Genomic DNA, 18760 nt, shown 5'->3' with positions numbered 1-18760 from the left:
TGCGCGATCACACTTAGGGCGTGATTAAGTGTTTCTCTTAGTTTTACGATCGATTTGTAAACTCCTGTTTACGCATCCAATAATAATCGATGCGTTAAAAAAAATATAACAGGGAAAAACATACAGGGGCAGATTTACATTTCCTGGCGCATCCCTGGAAATCAGCAGGGATGCGCCAAGAAAGGCGCGACACGCAAAGCCATTGTTGCGCTACTACGGATGTGCTGCATTTACAATGCGGCTCACCATGGCGCAAGGATAGGCAGATGCGTAAAGTTGGCGCATTGCTGGAGTTGTGTCGCGGGCGCGACACAACTCCAGCACTGTGCCAACCCGGCCTATCCTCCACATGGTGCGTCACACCTTACGCCTGCTTCAAGCAGGCGCAAGGTTTTGACGCAGCGGTGTCGGAAAAGTGACTGAGTGAAATCTTTTAGATTTTACTCAGGCACTTTTCCAAGGCATTCCTGCACCGGAACGCCCACCCTGCACCGGTACAGGGCTTTACAACGTGACGCATCTCCCTAGATGCGTCACGTTGTAAATCCCTGGCAGCATGGCGCTAGCCTTACGCCGCCGCTGCGTCACAGAAGTGATGCAACGGCGGCGCAAAAGTGGTGCACGGGGCTTGTAAATCTGCCCCACAATATTTACCGTATGATGCAGATTTTGGTGCGTGAACAGGGTACGAGTCGAGGGTACACAGGGGTGGATGGCGTCCACCCACTATTTTCACAGGGTGTACGCCGTTCACCCTGCCAAGAATTTGGGCCCTACTGAAAAATGTGCTGAATTCGTCCCGGTGTAATTTGCAAACCCCTTGACACATTAAGCAGCGCCTGCACTTTGTTGTCTGCTTTCGATCGCAACAACGTGCAGGCGGGGAGGGGGATTTCGAAGGTCAGACTCCTGCTGGGCCCAAAACAAAGGCCCAATTTGAGGGGTCTTCAGGCCTCCTTTTGTTCGAGTCTCCTGGCTGGGAGCAGTCAGGAGCCTCACACCTAGATGCAAATGAAGCGTAGGGGAAACAAAGGTTCACACCTTGTTAGTTCTTCACACTTAAGGCAGCTTTCCACTTTGTTCAGTTCTTGTTAAGAGATATGCATGCAGTGTAAGAATGTCAAATGCGTTTGTCTTTCCCTGTATTTACACAAAATAAATGTAATTTATATAGTGCTTCCTACCCCTGAGGAGGCGTTGAAATAATTTAGTTACCACTATTTTTTTCTTGTAAAGCACTATGGGTGGAGGAAGTTCACGTGGACAAAAGGCAGCATTGTTTTATGCGTAGCTTTCAAAAGTGTGAATCTTCTGCCTAAATCAGGAGGGTTTCCCTGTGTACTCGAAATGTGCTCCAATGTACTTATGATAGACATGTTACGCATATATATGAAGGCTTAAGATCTGATGTCACTTCTTGTGATGCCACTTCCTGTGAAGTCACGTGCCGTGATGTCACATACCGTGAGGTCACACGCAGTGATGCCACTTGAATTACGATTAACTAGCTTAGTCCCCCCCACTTCTTTTTTTAGGACTTGTGCCCTGAGCTGCATGTTATACCACATAAACTCTTAATAGGTGTCATTTATCGATCCCGATAAATAACGTACTCAGTGCTATTGGTATTAGGGACAGTAAATAATGACTTGGGTTATAGTCATGGCCTTAATCGCTTGCCCGCAGGTTCTCATTAATTTTACTTGTCCTAGCAGCAGTTCCCTGTCTGTGTTTGCAAGTTTTTCGCATCGTCATGGTTGCTTTAGTAATCCAGTCAAATCCACGCAGGAATAAGAGAGCTTAAAGTATTTATTTCTCTCACGAAGATCTGACAGACAGGGGATAACGGCTAACAGTGAAAATCTTGCCTCATTAGCATTCTGAGGTTGTACCATTAATGTGCGGGGAAGGGGAAAGAAAGGAAAGGAAATAAAAGGGATAGGGCAAGAAGAAAATATGATAAATACATAAAGTATCTATAATATTACGGTAAGCAATTCATTCATGGAAGCGTCCTGTAAAAGGCAGATATTACACATCCTTCTTTTTCAAGAAAAGAAAGAAAAACAAGACCAAGAACAGGAAACAAATAATATTAATAGTCCTGAACAACTTTCCACAATGGTATGCTTACCCTGGGTGAGTATTTCACTTATTCGGCAACAGATCATGAATCATTATTCTTAATGCATGGTTCAGGGGAACTGGTAATACCATTGAAAGGAACTATAGTACTGTCAGATCTCACAGTTACTAAACTTCCTGCAACTGCGGAAGATCTTTCATCTCCCAAAGTAACTTGTGCAACTTTCAGATTCCAGTTTTTATTATTTGCTTTACACATCCTTGCAAATTTCTTTGGGTTGGAACAATTCAAGAAGCTCTAAAAAACTTGGCTTTTCTAAAGCCGTAAATCCTGTCTTAGCCGCTAGCACTGTGCCGCCAAAAGCGCCAAGAGATCCCTGCTGGGATGATTCGTTGCGCGATACAATTCCTAATAATAATAATCATTTACAATGAGCTATCGCCACAGCAGCGTCATTTTTTTGACACAGCAGGTTTTTTTTTTAGCAGTATTGTAATTGCATTTATATATCGATTACTACTTCTGACGAGGTGTCAAAGCGCTTTTTGGGCGAATAGCACGCTACTCCGGAACCCAAAAAGGATTATTGGTAAATTAGTATAGGGAAATATTAAATTAATTTGAGCGATGGACATGTTAGTCTGTTATTTGGGTTGAAAAGGATAGTGGGGGGATAGAAGAAGGAAGGGTTTGCATTTACATAGCCCTTGCTACCCCTGAAGGGGTGTTGAAGCGCTTTTCGGCAGGTAGCAATCTACTCCTCAACTCAAAAAGGATTAGTGGTGGATTAGTATAGGGAAATATGAAATTAATTTGAGCGGTGGATATGTTAGTCTGTTATTTGGATTGAAAAAGGATAGTATTGTCTCTGGGCCCAACCCTAATGAACAGGTTTTTAGGGGTATTCAGAAGCCTGTTTTTATCTTTAGGTTGCCCACTTTCTTTCCATTGGAGGGGATTAGTAACCCCTTTATTTTGCTTACTCCCTTCATGAGACGTCTTGGACACCCTAGTCTTGACCCAGTTGTCAGCCTTCTTTCCCAATTCTTGGGGAGAGACAGGACCTAGGTCTACCAAGTACTGATGCAATTTTTCGGAAACACAGTTACTTAACAGATGCTCTTTCATAAAAAGATTATAAAGCTCATCATAGTCTTGCACTTTCTTACCTTTGAACAAGCCACCTAGTGTCTTGAGTGAGAAGTCAACAAAATCTACCCAGGTAGGAATCGAGGTTTTGTGAGTCTCTCTGAACTTAATTCTGTACTCCGGTGGTGAGTTGAAGGCCCTTAATCAGTGTATCATGTATGAGGTCAAAAGACTTAGCACCTGCCTCATACAGTGTCAGCACCTTCCTGAAAACAGCTCCCAGAGTAGAGAGCCCCACTACTGGCTGAGTCTCCTCATCTTAGGCCCTCTCAAAAGCTGTAAACTACGTGGTCATATCATCACCCTCTACATATTTGGGGACAATTCCTTTAGGGATCTTAGGGTCAAAAGTTTCATCTTTCACCTAATTTAAAAAAATTGCTGCTTCGAGAGATGGGTCCTAGGCTCATTTTAGCTCTCTCTTTGTCTATAGCTAAGATCTTAACTTCCAGAGCTAACTTTTGAAGATTTACATCACCTTGTACTTCATCTTGGGTACTACCAGAGTTACTCCAAGTAGAGGTACTGTCAGTGGGGGATTTTGAGGACTCCTCATCCTCACTGACATCTCAACCCCATGTATCATTAAGGCTTTCTTCCGTTGCCATGGCTCATGCTCAGCAAGCAGGGTCTGTAAATGAGTCTTTGTAGGTTAAGACTCCATGACAAGGTTCCATGCAGTGGAGAGGCCCTTAAGTTACGTCAACTTAAGCTTCTTGTAGGAACCCGGGTTGAGCACCCGGTTAGTGCCCTCTGCCTCAGAAATGGTATTAGATCAGTTGGGACCTTTTAAGAAAGTTAGAAAAAATCTATCAGACTAAACTTTTAGAAGGGCTAACCGTCTAGGATACTTTTTTAAAACTCTAATACAATTGGAGTGGGGGTCTTAACCAAGACCCTAAAAGTTCAAGTTTAGAAATTTGGAAAAATTGTCAAAAGTATTTTTTTAACTAATGTCAATTGCAGATTTACTTTGTGGAATCACATACTGAATAAGTGGTATCAGGAATTGCAAAGTCTTGTATCCCACCGCTGAACCACCAATGTAGGAAGCTAGCTCTTTATATAGTGGACCAAAACAAGGTCCAGGCAACCGTTCTTGGTTAACACTAAATGCTCTCTTTTGTGCTAGCATATTTACAAAGTGACGCTAGAGGGATTTAGCGTCACTTTTTCACCCCCAGCGCCTATTTTGTTTAGCTCCAGATACTTTTGTGGCAGTTATCACTTATGATATGCAAGGTAGGCTTTCTCCCTAAAAAGCCTCTCAAAACTGACGCAGCCCTAGTTACAACAATTTGGGGAAATTGCGCAACTTCGGAAAACAGGCGCAGATTTCCAATAGCGGCAAATGTTACTGCTACAGAAAAGCAGGCGTAAAAATGACGCATGCCTACTGGTATAAAAGCAGATCATACCCAAATCACTCTGGCAAGCTGTTAGACCTGGCATCTTTTGGCATGTTTCCCTGCGTTTTTGCTTTCTGACCTCCCGGGTTTGACTCTTTTTGTGCTGGTTTAGTGTTTCTGCGCACTGTTCTCACTTCTGATCAGTGGTAAAGTGCAAGTGCTCCTGTAGTAAAATGTGTTATAGATTGGTGTTTCCATGATTGGCCTATTTGATTTATGTGTCAGTCCCTAGTAAAGTGCACTGCATGTGCCAGGGCCTGTAGATCAAATGCTGTTGGTGGGCTGCAGCACTGGATTGTGCCACCCACACAAACAGCACGTAAATGTGACTCTGGCCTGCCATTGCAGAGCCTGTGCGCAGTCTGGTTCTGCCATGTTGACTTGGCAAGTGCACCTACTTGCCAGGCCCTAACCTTCCCTTTTCTTACATGTCAGCTACCCCTAAGGTAGGCCCAAGGTACCCCTGTGGGCAGGGTGCAGTGTATGTGAAAGGTAGTACATGCCCTGGTGTGTGTGGCATGTCCTGATAGTGAATTACTGACAATTGCGTTTTTCACTATTGCAAGGTTACCTGTTCCCCATAGGACAGAATGGGAAGTTTGTTTATAACATCTTATAAACATAACTGGCCTTGGGAACTAGGTAGGAAAATAAAGTTTAGTATGCCTGAACTCAGAATCTAAAGATGCATCTTTTAGTGAAGGTGATTTTTACATTCTGTGTTTGAAAATACCACTTTAAGAAAGTAGGTATTTTCTTGCTCAGTCATCCCGTGTGCCTCTGATGGAATGTGGATTGCCTGTCTGGGTTTTGAATGACAGAAGGCTGGGGAGCAGGAGTGGCTCCAGATAGTCTAGGTGGGTCAGGAAAGGGCTGAAACGACCTGGTCTGCAAATGTGGAAGGGGGAGGAGATTACCTTGCGCCTCAAAGGGCCTGGTCTGCCTCTGACAATGCTGTCACCACCTCTTGCCAGGAAGTCACACCAGAGAAGGCAGAACTGGTTCTGGCTGGGGGTTCTGGCTGGTCACAGACACTCTCTGCCTAAGAGATCAAAAGATTTGGGGATATAAATATTGGGGCCCAAAGCCCTGAACTTTAGAACTCTTTTGAATCAAGAAGACTGCCAAGAAGAAGAGCAGGAGAAGCGTTGAGGAACTACCACTTTGCTGCATGCTTTGCTTTGTTGGCCTACAGTGACTGCTTCTGTCTTGGGCAATGAAAGGACTGGACTGAACTTTCTCCAATCTACTTTGTGAGTTTCTCCAAGGGATTGAGGTAGAGCTTGCCCCCTGTTCAAGTGGTCTCAGGAATAGCAAAGACTTCAAGCTCTTCTGCCCTCAGCAGTGGGGACTGTGTGTTTTGTGCTGTAACAGAAGAAAAGCAACCCGACGACGTCTACGACGCTCTGCCGACTCTGTGTCCCGAAGGCAATGCAGAGGGCACCGCCGCAACGCCGCGACCCTGGTTTCACCGACGACGCCTGCTGACGCCACCACGAGCCACTGCTCGCACCGCGACCTGTGGACACTGCACTCCGCACCGCCTCGCTTCACGACGACGACGCTCCATGCCGAAGTCCATGCCGCTGCGTGTACGTGGTTTGAGAGTACCGCTCGTAAAGTTACTCGACGCACCGCCCTCATCCTGCACTGCAGCCTTGGCCTACTGACGACAGCTCCATCGACTCCAGTTCGTCAGCCGACGACAGCGCTTCAGCAACGACAACAACGCTGCTTGCACCGTGACCTGCCAGCACAGCGACGGGCACCGCATTCACCTTGCACCGCGACCTTGGTCTCACCGATGACTCAATCTGACGCCGCCATCGAGCCGCTGCTCGCACCGCGACCTGAGGGCACCGCACCGCTACACTTCGCACCGCAGCACCTGACGCCAGCGCTCCTGACTCCAACAGAGAGGAGATCGATCTGCAACGCGTGTGACTTCGAGGGCCCCTACGATTCATACACCGACCTCCGGAACCGACACCTGCAGACGCCGTGCTTTCGCAAGCTCAACAAAAGGTCGCTGACGCACTGTATTTCTGAAAGGTACTGTTTGCGGGTCTTCCCGACACCGTAACTGGCCCGCGACGCAGCGGTCAGCCAGAACTGTTTGGATTTGTTTGCTCACGTCGCTGTGATAGCCCCGGACGGAGCTATCGACATCAAGGAACTGTTTTTCAGCGTATTTTTGATAATTGAAGATTTTTTAGTACTCTTATGTGGATTTTTATCGTTTTTGGTCTTGTCTTAAGTATATAAAAATATTGGATATTTTTCTGAACTGGTGTGGGGTCCCTTTGTAGTGCTTACACTGTATTACTGTTGGTTATGTGCAAATGCTTTACACACTGTGTTAGACCTGGGGGTCTCCAGTTGGCTGAGGTAGGTACCTTAGTCCAAATAGTGACCCCCCCGTCTAACATTGGCGGCAGCAGGTGGGAACTGCCATTGATGGTCAGTGGTTGGGGATTTTAACGTTTATTTGCAACCACATATTGTGTTTTGATTTTTTGGTTCTATTTTGAGCGACCTTTAAGCCACACATCATGTCTCAAAGGAGTCAGGAAGCCAGTGAGGCTGCAGAATTAGTGTTCGACATTGAGGCATTGTTTACCTACAAAGTTGATCAATTGAGGCAATTCTGCAGAGCTTTGGGATGTCCCATGAAAAGTAGCGCCAAGAAGGAGGAGCTGCAAACGGCCTTGAGGGCCTTGTGGGAAGCCAAAGAGGCTCAGGAGACAGGTGATGTTGAGGTGGATGAGGATGACCCAGGGAATGGATTTGGTCCACAGGATTTGCCAGTGGAAGGACCAGCCTCGGGGGCTGGTAGTAACCATTCAGGGAGAAGTTTTTCCCCAGAGGAGTTGGAGGAAAACCAAAGGGTCAGAGAGCATGAGTTGGAGGTTTTAAAACTTAAAGCTCAAGCAGAAGAGAAGAAGCAGCTCATTGAAATTGAAAAGTGAGCAGAGGAGAGCAGGAACGCTCTCGCCTTGGAAGAGAAAAAGATTCTCCTAGCTCATCAGTTAAGCATGAGGGAACGGGACATTAAGGCTAAACAGGTGGGGTCCAGTTCAAGTGGTGGCAGCGCACAGCCAGTGCCAAGTGTGGATGAGTATAAGCATGCACTGGATGATTGGGTGATGGTTAGCATGGCAAATGATTTGAAGGGGTTGCTCAATTTGGCCCCCAGGGAGCCTAGGCTCAGTAATTGTTTACCAGGATTGTGCCAACGCTTGTTAGGGTGCAAGCTCTTTGATTCCCGGGAGCTTGCACAAGAGCCCGACCCCTGGTCATAGGTCTGAGAAGGCATTAGAGAGGGAAGAGAAGCAAAGTAGAGCAGTTAGGTCCCAGAGTAGTTGGGGGGGCATGCGGGCTAGCGCCCTGTCTCAAAGGAGAGGGAGGGAGTGTGAGCAGCATTCTCAGGGGTTCACCATCACACCCCAGAGACTGGAGGGTTCCTTAGAGGAGCACCTGGTTGGAGTCCTAGCACCTACTTGCCAGCTGTGTGAGGAAGAACACCTTGTATCAGGAGGGCTTGGGGCGTCTGTAACCAGAGCTCCTGCGGTCCTGAATGTGTGGGTGCCATTCCTAAATAGCAGGCACAGAAATCTAAATGGAAGGTTAAGAGAGGAAAGTGTCCTCCCGTGGGAAAACCCGTGGGACAGTGCCCAGCCAGTAGGGCTAGGTCCCCTAGAAGTGACCAGGGTAAACCCACTTCTAACCTGGAGGGCAGGATAACTGGGAACAGTATCCTGACCAATGTATCTTCCAGGGGTACCGCTATAGGTGGGGGTTGGCAAGGGACCAGCACCCCTAGAGAGGCCCCGATTGCCAGGAAGTACCCATGAAGCAGCATAGTTGGCCCAGGGAGTAGTGACCAAGAGAACCCCCTGAGGTCAGGAAGGCATAGAACAGGAGGGTGTCCCAGCAGTGGCGGGCCTACGTCCGTGTTCTATCCCCCAAGCAGGGAAGTCCATCAAGGTAGTTGCTTGGTCTACCCTGGCTTTAGGCTGGGAGGGGGTTGTGCTGGACTTGGCCCTTTTTGGCTAAAGTTCCCTAAACTTTTTGCCTTCCCCCTAGACCTTTTTTCTGACATGGTGTTGCCAACTTAGATGCTTTGGGTACTTTGTCATTGCTGATCAGTGTCAAAGTGCAAGTGCTCCCTGTGTAAAGTGTAATGGTAATTGGTTGTCCATAATTTATATGTGTGCCTTACTAGTAAAGACCCTAGTAAAGTGCACTATGTGTGCCAGGGCTGGTAGCGCAAATGCTACTAGTGGGCCTGCAGTACTAATTGTGCCACCCACACAAGTAGCCCTAAAGAGAGAACTCAGGCCTGCCACTGCAGGCGCGCAGTTTGTTCAACTACCTGGTTGTCCTGACAAATGCACTCACTTGCCAGGCCTTACCCTTCTCTTTTTATGTACATCAGGCACCCCTATGGTAGGACCAAGGTACCCCCCTGGGCAGGGTGCAGTGTATGTGAAAGGTAGGACATGTACTGAGGTGTGTACTATGTCCTGACAGTGAAATACTCTCCATTTCGTTTTTCACTGTTGAAAGGCCATCTTGCCCATAGGACAGAATGGGTAGGCTGTGTAATATGTTTCCAGCCTATCTTCCCATATGCTTAATATGGAGAGGTGAAGTTTAGTGTGCCTGAACTCACAATTTAATAACACATCTTTTTGTGAAGGTGGTTTTTGCATTGTGTGTTTAGAAACCACACTTTTAGAAGTGGCTGTTTTTTTGTGTTCTAACACTTCTGTGTGTCTCTGCCTGGTTGTGGATTGACTGTCTGGATTTGAAAGCGATAGGATCTGGGGAATGTCTTGACCCTGGGGAGGAGGTGAGTCAGCAACAGGCTGACCTGCATCCGGAGTGTAGGGGGGAGGAATAGCCCTTGGAGGTGAAGAGGCCTGGGCTGCTGCCATAAAACAATGGCTCCATCCCCTGCTGAGTGATTAAGGATCCAGACCCCCACTATTAAAGGAAGAAGGTGTCACTGGCAGGGAGACATCCAGAACTGGTTTTTACAGAGGTCAGTGCCCCCCTGAACACAAAGACTTCAACGACATTTAGGGGTTTAACTATGAGAGCTGAAGCCCCTGAACGTTGGAACTGATCAAGACTGAAAAGGATTGAAACTACTTTGTGGTCAAGAGGAACCTCCGCCAAGGAAGAAACAGCTGAAGAGACTGAAGGAAAGGACTGACCCATGCTGTGTGTTCTGGCGCTGGCCTGCAGTTTGCTCATTTAACCAAGGAGAGGCTAAGGGACTTTGCTGTGTGCTGGTCCCCCTGCTTGAAAGGACTTTGTGGTGTGCTGTGTCCTGAAGTAACTTGTCCCCAAGGGCCCAAGGAGAGCTGGCTCTCTGTTGTGGAAATTCAGGAACATAAAAGATTCCAGAAGTGTCTCAGCGACACGTGTACGTGTGCTTTGTGCAGCCTGAGACCTTCGCAAGGAGTGCCCTGTGATCGTGGGCACCTGGAATTCAAGTGAGTCTCAGCGACGCTGTGTGCGTGTGCTTAGTGCAGCCTGAGACCTTTGTGAGGATTGGCCTGTGATCGTGTGCACCCGGAATCCAAGTGAGTCTCAGCGATGCTGTGTGCGTGTGCTTCATGCAGCCTGAGACCTTTGTGAGTATTTCCCTGTGATCGTGTCCACCCGGAGTCCAAGTGAGTCTTAGCGACGCTGCGTGCGTGTGCTTTGTGCAGCCTGAGACCTTCGTGAGGATTGGCCTGTGATTGTGTGCACCCGGAATCCAAGTGAGTCTCAGCGACGCTGTGTGCGTGTGCTTCGTGCAGCCTGAGACCTTCGTGAGGATTGCCCTGTGATCGTGTGCACCCGGAGCTTAAGTGCGTCTCAGCGACGCTGTGTGCGTGTGCTCTGTGGCAGCCTGAGACCTTTGTGGGAACATTGCCCTGTGAGTGTGTGTACCGGAGCAGTTGTGTTCTCTGAGTTGATCGAAAACGTGACCAGAAGTGCTGTGATCATCGTTGCCATCGGCCCGGACCGGCATACCCACTGGAGCTGTGGGAGTTCACCACCGCCAGCCCGAGCCTGCCGTTGCCAAGGAGAGACCTCGAACCATCATGTCGGAGGTCCATGATCCACTGCCCGAGATCAACGAAGTCGCACCGGAGGCCAAGCTGCGAGGGAAGGAGAGCGAGATTGCATCGCCCAGGTAACACTCATCGAGCGTGCATGTGTCGCCGCCTGGGGCGGGGTGTGGTCTTCGAGAGAAACGCTCTCGGCCTTGTCCATCTTTGCAGAACGAGCCTCCACTCAAGTTAGAATCGCGGCCCGTACTTGCCGAGGAGTGTCAGTACCGGGGCCGGAGTGTGGAGCTGCACTTTGTTTTACACCAAATTCGTGTTGAGGACATATTTTGCCAGTAGCTGACCGCGAGTCAGTATGAGTGGCATAGAGTCCGTCTAGAGCACCGTGAACGGTGCTGGAGTACATTATTGTTGGCATTACGAACTGCCCGATTGTTGCATTACGCATTGCATTATTTTTGCATTACAAACTGCCTGATTGTTGCATTACGCATTGCATTATTTCTGCATAACGAACTGCCTGATTGTTGCATTACGAATTGCATTATTTTGGCATTACGAACTGCCTGATTGTTGCATAACGAACTGCATTATTTTTACATTACGAAATACCTGATTCTTGCATTACGAACTGCATAGCATTGCATTAGGACTGTGTCGGATCATTGAGAATGCTCATTAATACTGCAAGAACCTACTGGGGATTGCTGGCCTAATAACCAGCAGTGTGAAATATTACAAATACGCATATCTTGGATTGTTATCGTGTGGTCTCATCGTATATGTTTTTATATAAACATATAATTGTTTTATGAAACTCGTGTGGAGTCCATTTGTGGTGTTACCATTGGGTTACTGAGAGCGAGGTTGCAAATATTTTACACATTTGCCTTGGAGATAAGCCGGGTTTCTCATGCCTAGCTGCCGAGGGGGTGAGGAGGGGCTATCTTTGAAGGTTTCCTTTCATATCCCTGACTTAGTAGCAAGGGCCTCTATTTGGACTAAGGTACCTACCTCAGCCAACTAGAGACCCCCAGGTCTAACACACTGCCTCTAGGATAAGCCTGACTGCTCATGCCAAGCTACCAAGGGGGTGAGCAGGGGTTATTTTAGAGGTGTAACTCCCTTATCCTGACTAGAGTGGTGGTTTCTGCCCGACTTCGGCACATGCCCTAGCTGACCAAAAATCCAATTTCTAACATTGGTTGTCAGCGGTGAGGATAGGACTTGCGCTTTCACTTGACTTACAGTGATTGGTGTCCACTACTACCATATCACAGACCATTACGTACTACATACTGTTTTTGGCCTATTTTTGACCTTGCCAGCTTGAACTTGCTCCTTCATCATGCCTGAATCAAGAGCATCATCTGGTGCATCCCTGGAAATTGCCTTTGAGGGGGATAGGTTGGAATCCAACAACGTGAAGGAGTTGAAAGCGATTTGCAAAAACCTAAAAGTCCAAGTCAGAGGCCTCACTAGGAAGGAGGAGCTACAAAAGGCACTGAGGGCCTGGGTAGCAGCCAGACATGCCAGCGAGCAATCTGGTATTCTCAGTGGAGAGGCGGAGGAGCCTATTCCTAGGGTGGATGTGCTTTTGGGAGTGGGTTATTCCTCCAGGCCAGGAGCATTGGTTTGTTCCCAAAGGAGCTTGAGGACAGATGGGAAGCTAGGAGGCACGAGATAGAACTTGCGAGGCTCAAGATGGAGTCACAGAGGATGGCATAAGATCATGAGCGTGGGCTCAAGGAGCTGGAATTGAATAGCAAATCCAGCACGGATGGTGGCAGCAACTCTTCAGTGCAGGCCGATAGGATTGTGCACATTCCCAAGAATGTAGGTAAAGAGTACCAGAAGGGGGATGACATACAAAGGTGGTTTCAAGGGTATGAGGCGGCTATTCATATGAATAGGGTCCCTGAAAGGAACTGGGGGCAGGGTTGTGGCCTCTCTTTCTGGAAGAAGCTAGGGATACCCTGATAGCTTTGGGTGAGGGGCAGAGCCTCACCTATGCTGACATGAAGGACGCTGTCCTCACCAGGTATGGACTCACTCCTGAGAAGTACAGGGGTCAGTTTAGGTCCAGTAAAAAGTCATGACGCCTGCACTTGGTTGGAATGTGTAGATTTGTTCTGCAGGTCATTGGATGGCTGGGTGAGGGGCAGTAATATGACGGATTATCAGGGGCTCTACAATTTGATTGTATGGGAGCACTTGTCTAGTCTATCTTTTGCAGATCTGCGCCAGCACCTAGTCGATAGTAAGCTGACTGACCCCAGGAAGTTTGCTATGGAGGCGGACCACTGGGTGAGTACCTGGGTCCACAAGAAAGTGTTTGGGGGAGACTCAGCCAAAGGTGGGCATGGTCCCCAGCAGAAAATTGGGGGGGGGACAAGGGTAAAGCACAGGAGTTCTCTTAAGGATCCCAAACTAACACCCAGGGTAAAGGTTTCCATCCCCCCGGAGATAAGAAGCAAGGGGTGTCTTCAGGAAAGCCTGCTGATCCAGGCCCCCGCAAGTGTTTTTCATGTGACCAGGTGGGCTACATGAAGGAGGACCCCAGATGCTCTAAGGAGGCACAGCCACCCACTGGTGGGCAGTCCAAGGTGTTGGCTAGTGTAGCACTTGGGGAGGAGGAGTACCCACAGGAGGGTGGGGATCCCGCAGAAATGACCCTCGTCTCACTAGGAGACAGTGAGATGGTCCCAGGAAACCAGGTGCCCCCTAACACAAAGAAATACAGTGCCTGGATGACCATCAATGGGAAAAGGGTAGAGGCTCTCAGAGATACTGGAGCCAGTGTGACTTTAGTCTGGTGTCACCTGGTCTCTGTGAAGCAGGTAGTGCCAGGGGCATTCCACCAAGTAATTGCTGTAGACAATTCAGAGTGCCAGTGTCTGGTGGCACATGTTCCCTTTGAGTGTGAGGGGTTCTCAGGTCCCTTGAGGGTGGTTATGAGCCCTTCCATGCCTGTAGATTGCCTGCTAGGTAATGACCTTATGGAAGGATGTTGAGCTCAGGTCTCACTTGGAGATGCTTGGGTTGCCAGAGTGGGCATGCCTGTCCACTCGGTCAATGGAGGCCAGAGAGGGTGATCAAGATGACTTGGAGCCTGAAACAGTGGCCCAAGTCCCTGCCGAGAGAAAGGGCAAGGGGCAAGGGAAACTGGTCCCTGAAGTTCCCATGAACCGGGAGAAGGTGGACTTTGAGGGGGATGCCTTGGTACCTACAAGGGATCAGGTAGCTGAACTGGGGGACATCTCTGAGCTGACCCATTGGCAGCAAGAAGGGGGTCCCACCAGGGAGGAATTCTGCAAAGAGCAGAAGGAGTGCCCTTCTCTGGAGGGTCTGCGGCGGAAGGCTGCAGACCAGGCAGCTGGTGATCAGTCCGGATTACATTGGATCTACCGGGAGAATGATCTCCTGTACAATGAGCCTAAGGTCGCTGAGCCTGGGTCAGCCTGTGTGCTGGTGGTACCCCAACGCTTCAGGACCTTCCTACTGGGTCTGGCTCATGACGTGCCTTTGGCAGGACATTTGGGGCAGGACAAGACCTTTGACAGTCTTGTCACCCACTTTCTTTGGACCCAAATGCGAAGGCAGTCAGATGGACATTGCAGGTCTTGCCAAACTTGCCAGGCAAGTGGTAAGGGTGGGAGGAAGGTCAAAGCTCCTCTCCAACCTTTCCCAGTTGTTGGATTGCCCTTTGAAAGGATAGGGATGGACATTGTGGGGCCACTGGATCCCAAGACAGCCATGGGCAACAGGTACATCCTTGTCTTGGTGGACCGTGCCACCCGGTACCCGGAGGCAATCTCTCTCAGGACAACGACGGCGTCAGTGGTGGGCCGGGCGTTAATGGGGATCTTTTCCTAAGTAGGGTTCCCCAGAGAGGTGGCTTCTAACAGGGGGACCAATTTCATATCCAAGTATGTGACATCCCTGTGGAAGGAGTGTGGTGTAACCTACAAGTTCACCACCCCTTACCACCCCCAAGGTAGCGGTTTGGTGGAGAGATTCAACCAGACCTTGAAAGGCATGATTAAGGGTCTAACAGAACCCATGAGGCATAAGTGGGACGTCCTCTTGCCGTGCCTTCTCTTTGCATACAGGGAGGTACCACAGAAGTCTCTTGGGTTCAGTCCCTTTGCGCTTCTGTATGGCCACCCTGTGAGAGGATCTCTGTGTTTGGTGAAGGAAGGCTGAGAGGCAGCTCCCAGGAAAAAACTCCCCAGGATGTGTTTAGTTACATGCCGGCCTTCCGAAACCAAATTGGCCGCTTCAGGAAGCTCGCTCAGGCGAACCTAGAAGCCAGCCAGGAAGAAATGAGGAAGTGGTATGACCAGAATGCCACAATGGTCGAATTTCAACCTGGAAAAAAGTGTGGGTCATGGCCCCAGTGGAACCTTGTGCCTTGCAGGACGAGTGGAGTGGGCCATTTGAGGTGGTGGAGCGCAAAAGTGATGTCACCTACCTGGTGGATTTGCGGACTCCAAGGAACCCTTTGAGGGTCCTCCACGTGAACCGCCCCAAGCCCCACTTCGAGAGGTCCGAAGTGAGCATGCACTTGGCAACAGATGATGGGGTGGAAGAGGAGAGTGAACCTCTCCCTGACCTGTCTAACAAGGAGTGTGATGGATCAGTGGAAGGTGTAATCCTCTCCCCTACACTGACTCCAGAGCAGCAGAGTGACTGTCACCAGTTGTTGGGACAGTTTGCCCCTCTATTCTCTCTGACCCCAGGTGTTACTCACTGGTTTACCCATGACGAGGATTTACCCATGACGAGGACACCGGGGACAGCTCTCCTGTGAAGCACAAGATTTACAGGTTGACTGACAGGGTCAAGGCCAGCATTAAAGAGGAGGTCTCTAAGATGTTGGCGTTAGGGGTGATCAAACCTTCCAACAGTCCTTGGGCCAGCCCAGTGGTCTTGGTCCCAAAGGCTGCTGCACCCGGTGCCACTCCAGAACTGCGGTTTTGTGTGGACTACCGTGGGCTCAATGCCGTCACCAGGACTGACACACACCCCATCCCCAGAGCAGATGAGCTCATTGATCGGTTGGGAGCTGCCAAGTTCCACAGCACATTTGATTTAACGTCTGGGTACTGGCAGATTGTCTTAACCGATGGGGCCAAGGAGATGTCAGCATTTTCCACCTCAGAAGGACATTACCAGTTCCGGGTGATGCCATTTGGGTTGAAGAATGCCCCTGCCACCTTTCAGAGGTTGGTCAACCAGGTTTTGGCTGGGCTGGAGGATTTCAGTGCCGCCCACCTGGATGACATCGCAGTGTTCAGTTCCAGCTGGGGAGAACACTTGCAGCACCTCGGTGAAGGGTTGAAGGCGCTGCAGAGGGCAGGCCTCACGATCAAGGCCAATAAGTGCCAGATCAGGCAGGGTTCGGTGGTGTACTTGGGACACCAGGTAGGAAGCGGCCAGGTGGCACCCCTACAACCCAAGACTGACACCATTCTGGCTTTGGAGCCCCACAAGACCCACCCAGAGGTGAGGGCCTTCTTAGGACTCACCGGGTACTACAGGAGGTTTGTTAAGGGGTATAGCACGACTGTTGCCCCCTTAACAGAGCTGACTTCCAGGAAGCAGCCAAAGAAGGTCATCTGGACTGAGTCCTGCCAGAAGGCTTTTGATGCCCTGAAGGCCGCCATTTGCACGGCACCCGTGCTCAAGGTACCAGACTTCTCCAAGGAATTTTTTGTGCAGACTGACGCTTCGGAGCATGGTGTGGGAGGGGTGCTCTCACAACTGAATGAAGAGGGCCTAGACCAGCCTATAGTCTTCCTTAGCAGGAGACTACTCCCCCAGGAACAGAGGTGCCATAGAAAGGGAAGCTTTCGCTGAGGTCTGGGCACTGAAGAAGCTGAGGCCCTACCTGTTTGGGACTCACGTCCGGGTTCAGACAGACCACAGGCCCCCTCAAATGGTTGATGCAAATCAGGGGTGAGAATCCAAAACTGCTGAGGTGGTCCATCTCCCTACAGGGAATGGACTTTACGGTGGAACACCACCCTGGCACAGAACACGCCATTGCAGATGGTCTGTCCAAGTTCTTCCGAACTTAGTGAAGGGAACTCCCAGGAGGTTGGGTAGTTCTTCCTACTTTCATCTGGAGGGGACATGTGTTAGACTTGGCATCTTTTGGTGAGTTTCCCCTGAGGTTTTGCTATCTGACCTCCCGGTTTTGACTCTGTGCTGGCTTAGTGTTTCTGTGCACTGTTCTCACTGCTGATCAGTGGTAAAGTGCAAGTGCTCCTGTGGTAAAATGTGTTATGGATTGGGGTTTCCATGATTGGCCTATTTAATTTATGTGTCAGTCCCTAGTAAAGTGCACTGCGTGTGCCAGGGCCTGTAGATCAAATGCTGTTGGTGGCTGCAGCACTGGATTGTGCCACCCACACAAACAGCACGTAAATGTGACTCTGGCCTGCCATTGCAGAGCCTGTGCGCAGTCTGGTCCTGCCCTGTCGACTTGGCAAATGCACCTACTTGCCAGGCCCTAACCTTCCCTTTTCTTACATGTCAGCCACCCCTAAGGTAGGCCCTAGGTACCCCTGTGTGCAGGGTGCAGTGTATGTGAAAGGTACAACATGCCCTGGTGTGTGTGGCATGTCCTGATAGTGAATTACTACCAATTTTGTTTTTCACTATTTCAAGGCTACCTGTTCCCCATAGGACAGAATGGGAAGTTTCTTTATAACATCTTATAAACATAACTGGCCCTGGGAACTAGGTGGGAAAATTAAGTTTAGTATGCCTGAACTCAGAATCTAAAGATGCATATTTTAATGAAGGTGATTTTTACATTCTAATTTTGAAAATAACACTTTTAGAAAGTAGGTATGTTCTTACTCAGTCATCCCGTGTGCCTCTGCTGGAATGTGGATTGCCTGTCTGGGTTTTGGATGACAGAAGTCTGGAGAGCAGGAGTGGCTCCAGATAGTCTAGGTGGGTCAGGAAAGTGCTGAATAGACCTGGGCTGCAATTGGGGTCTGCCTCTGACCATGCTGTCTCCACCTCCTGCCAGGAAGTCACACCAGAGAAGGCAGAACTGGGTCTGGCTGGGCACAGACACTCTCTGCCTAAGAGATCAAAGGATTTTGGGATTTAAGTATTGGTGCCCAGACCCCTGAACTTTAGAACTCTTTTGGATCAATAAGACTGCCAAGAAGAAGAGCTGGAGAAGCTGTGAGGAGGAACTACCACTTTGCTGTGTGCTTTGCTGTGTTGGCCTACAGTGGCTGCTTCTGTCTTGGGCAGTGAAAGGACTGGACTGAATTTTCTGCAATCTACTTTGTGAGTTTCTCCAAGGGCTTGAGGTAGAGCTTGCCCCTGTTCAAGAGGTCTCAGGAATAGCAAAGACTTGAAGCTCTTCTGACCTTAGCACTGGGGACTGTGTGTTTTATGCTGCAACAGAAGGAAAGCAAACCGGCGATGTCTATGATGCTGACGACTCCGTGTGCTGAAGGCACCGCAGAGGGCACCGCCACAATGCCGCACCGTGACCCTGGTCTCACCGACGATGCCTGCTGGCGCTGCCACCGAGCCGCTGCTTGCACCGTGACCTGTGGGCACCGCACTCCGCACCGCCTCGCTTCACGACGACGCCTTGGTATTCCCGACGACAACACTCCAATGCCGAAAATCTACACCGCTGCTTGCACCGTGACGACGACGCTGCTTGCACCGTGACCTGCCAGCACCGCAACGGGCACCGCATTCACCTCACACTGCGACCCTGGTCTCACCGATGACGCCATCTGATGCCGCCACTGAGCCGCTGCTCGCACCGCGACCTGAGGGAACCGCACGCTGCACCGCTGCACTTCGCACCGCTGCACCCGACGCCTACCGACGCCAGCGCTCCTGACTTCAACAGAGAGGAGATTGATCTGCAACACTTGACTTCGAGGGCCCCGACTACTCCTACACCAACCTCCGGAACCGACGCCAGCAGACGCCGTGCTTTCGGGAGCTCAACAAAAGGTCGCAGACGCCCTGCATTTCTAAAAAGTACTGTTTGCGGGTCT

The sequence above is a fragment of the Triturus cristatus genome, chromosome 4_2, assembly GCF_964204655.1.
Source record: "Triturus cristatus chromosome 4_2, aTriCri1.1, whole genome shotgun sequence".
Taxonomy (NCBI): domain Eukaryota; kingdom Metazoa; phylum Chordata; class Amphibia; order Caudata; family Salamandridae; genus Triturus; species Triturus cristatus.
Note: the sequence above shows the minus strand (reverse complement) of the source record.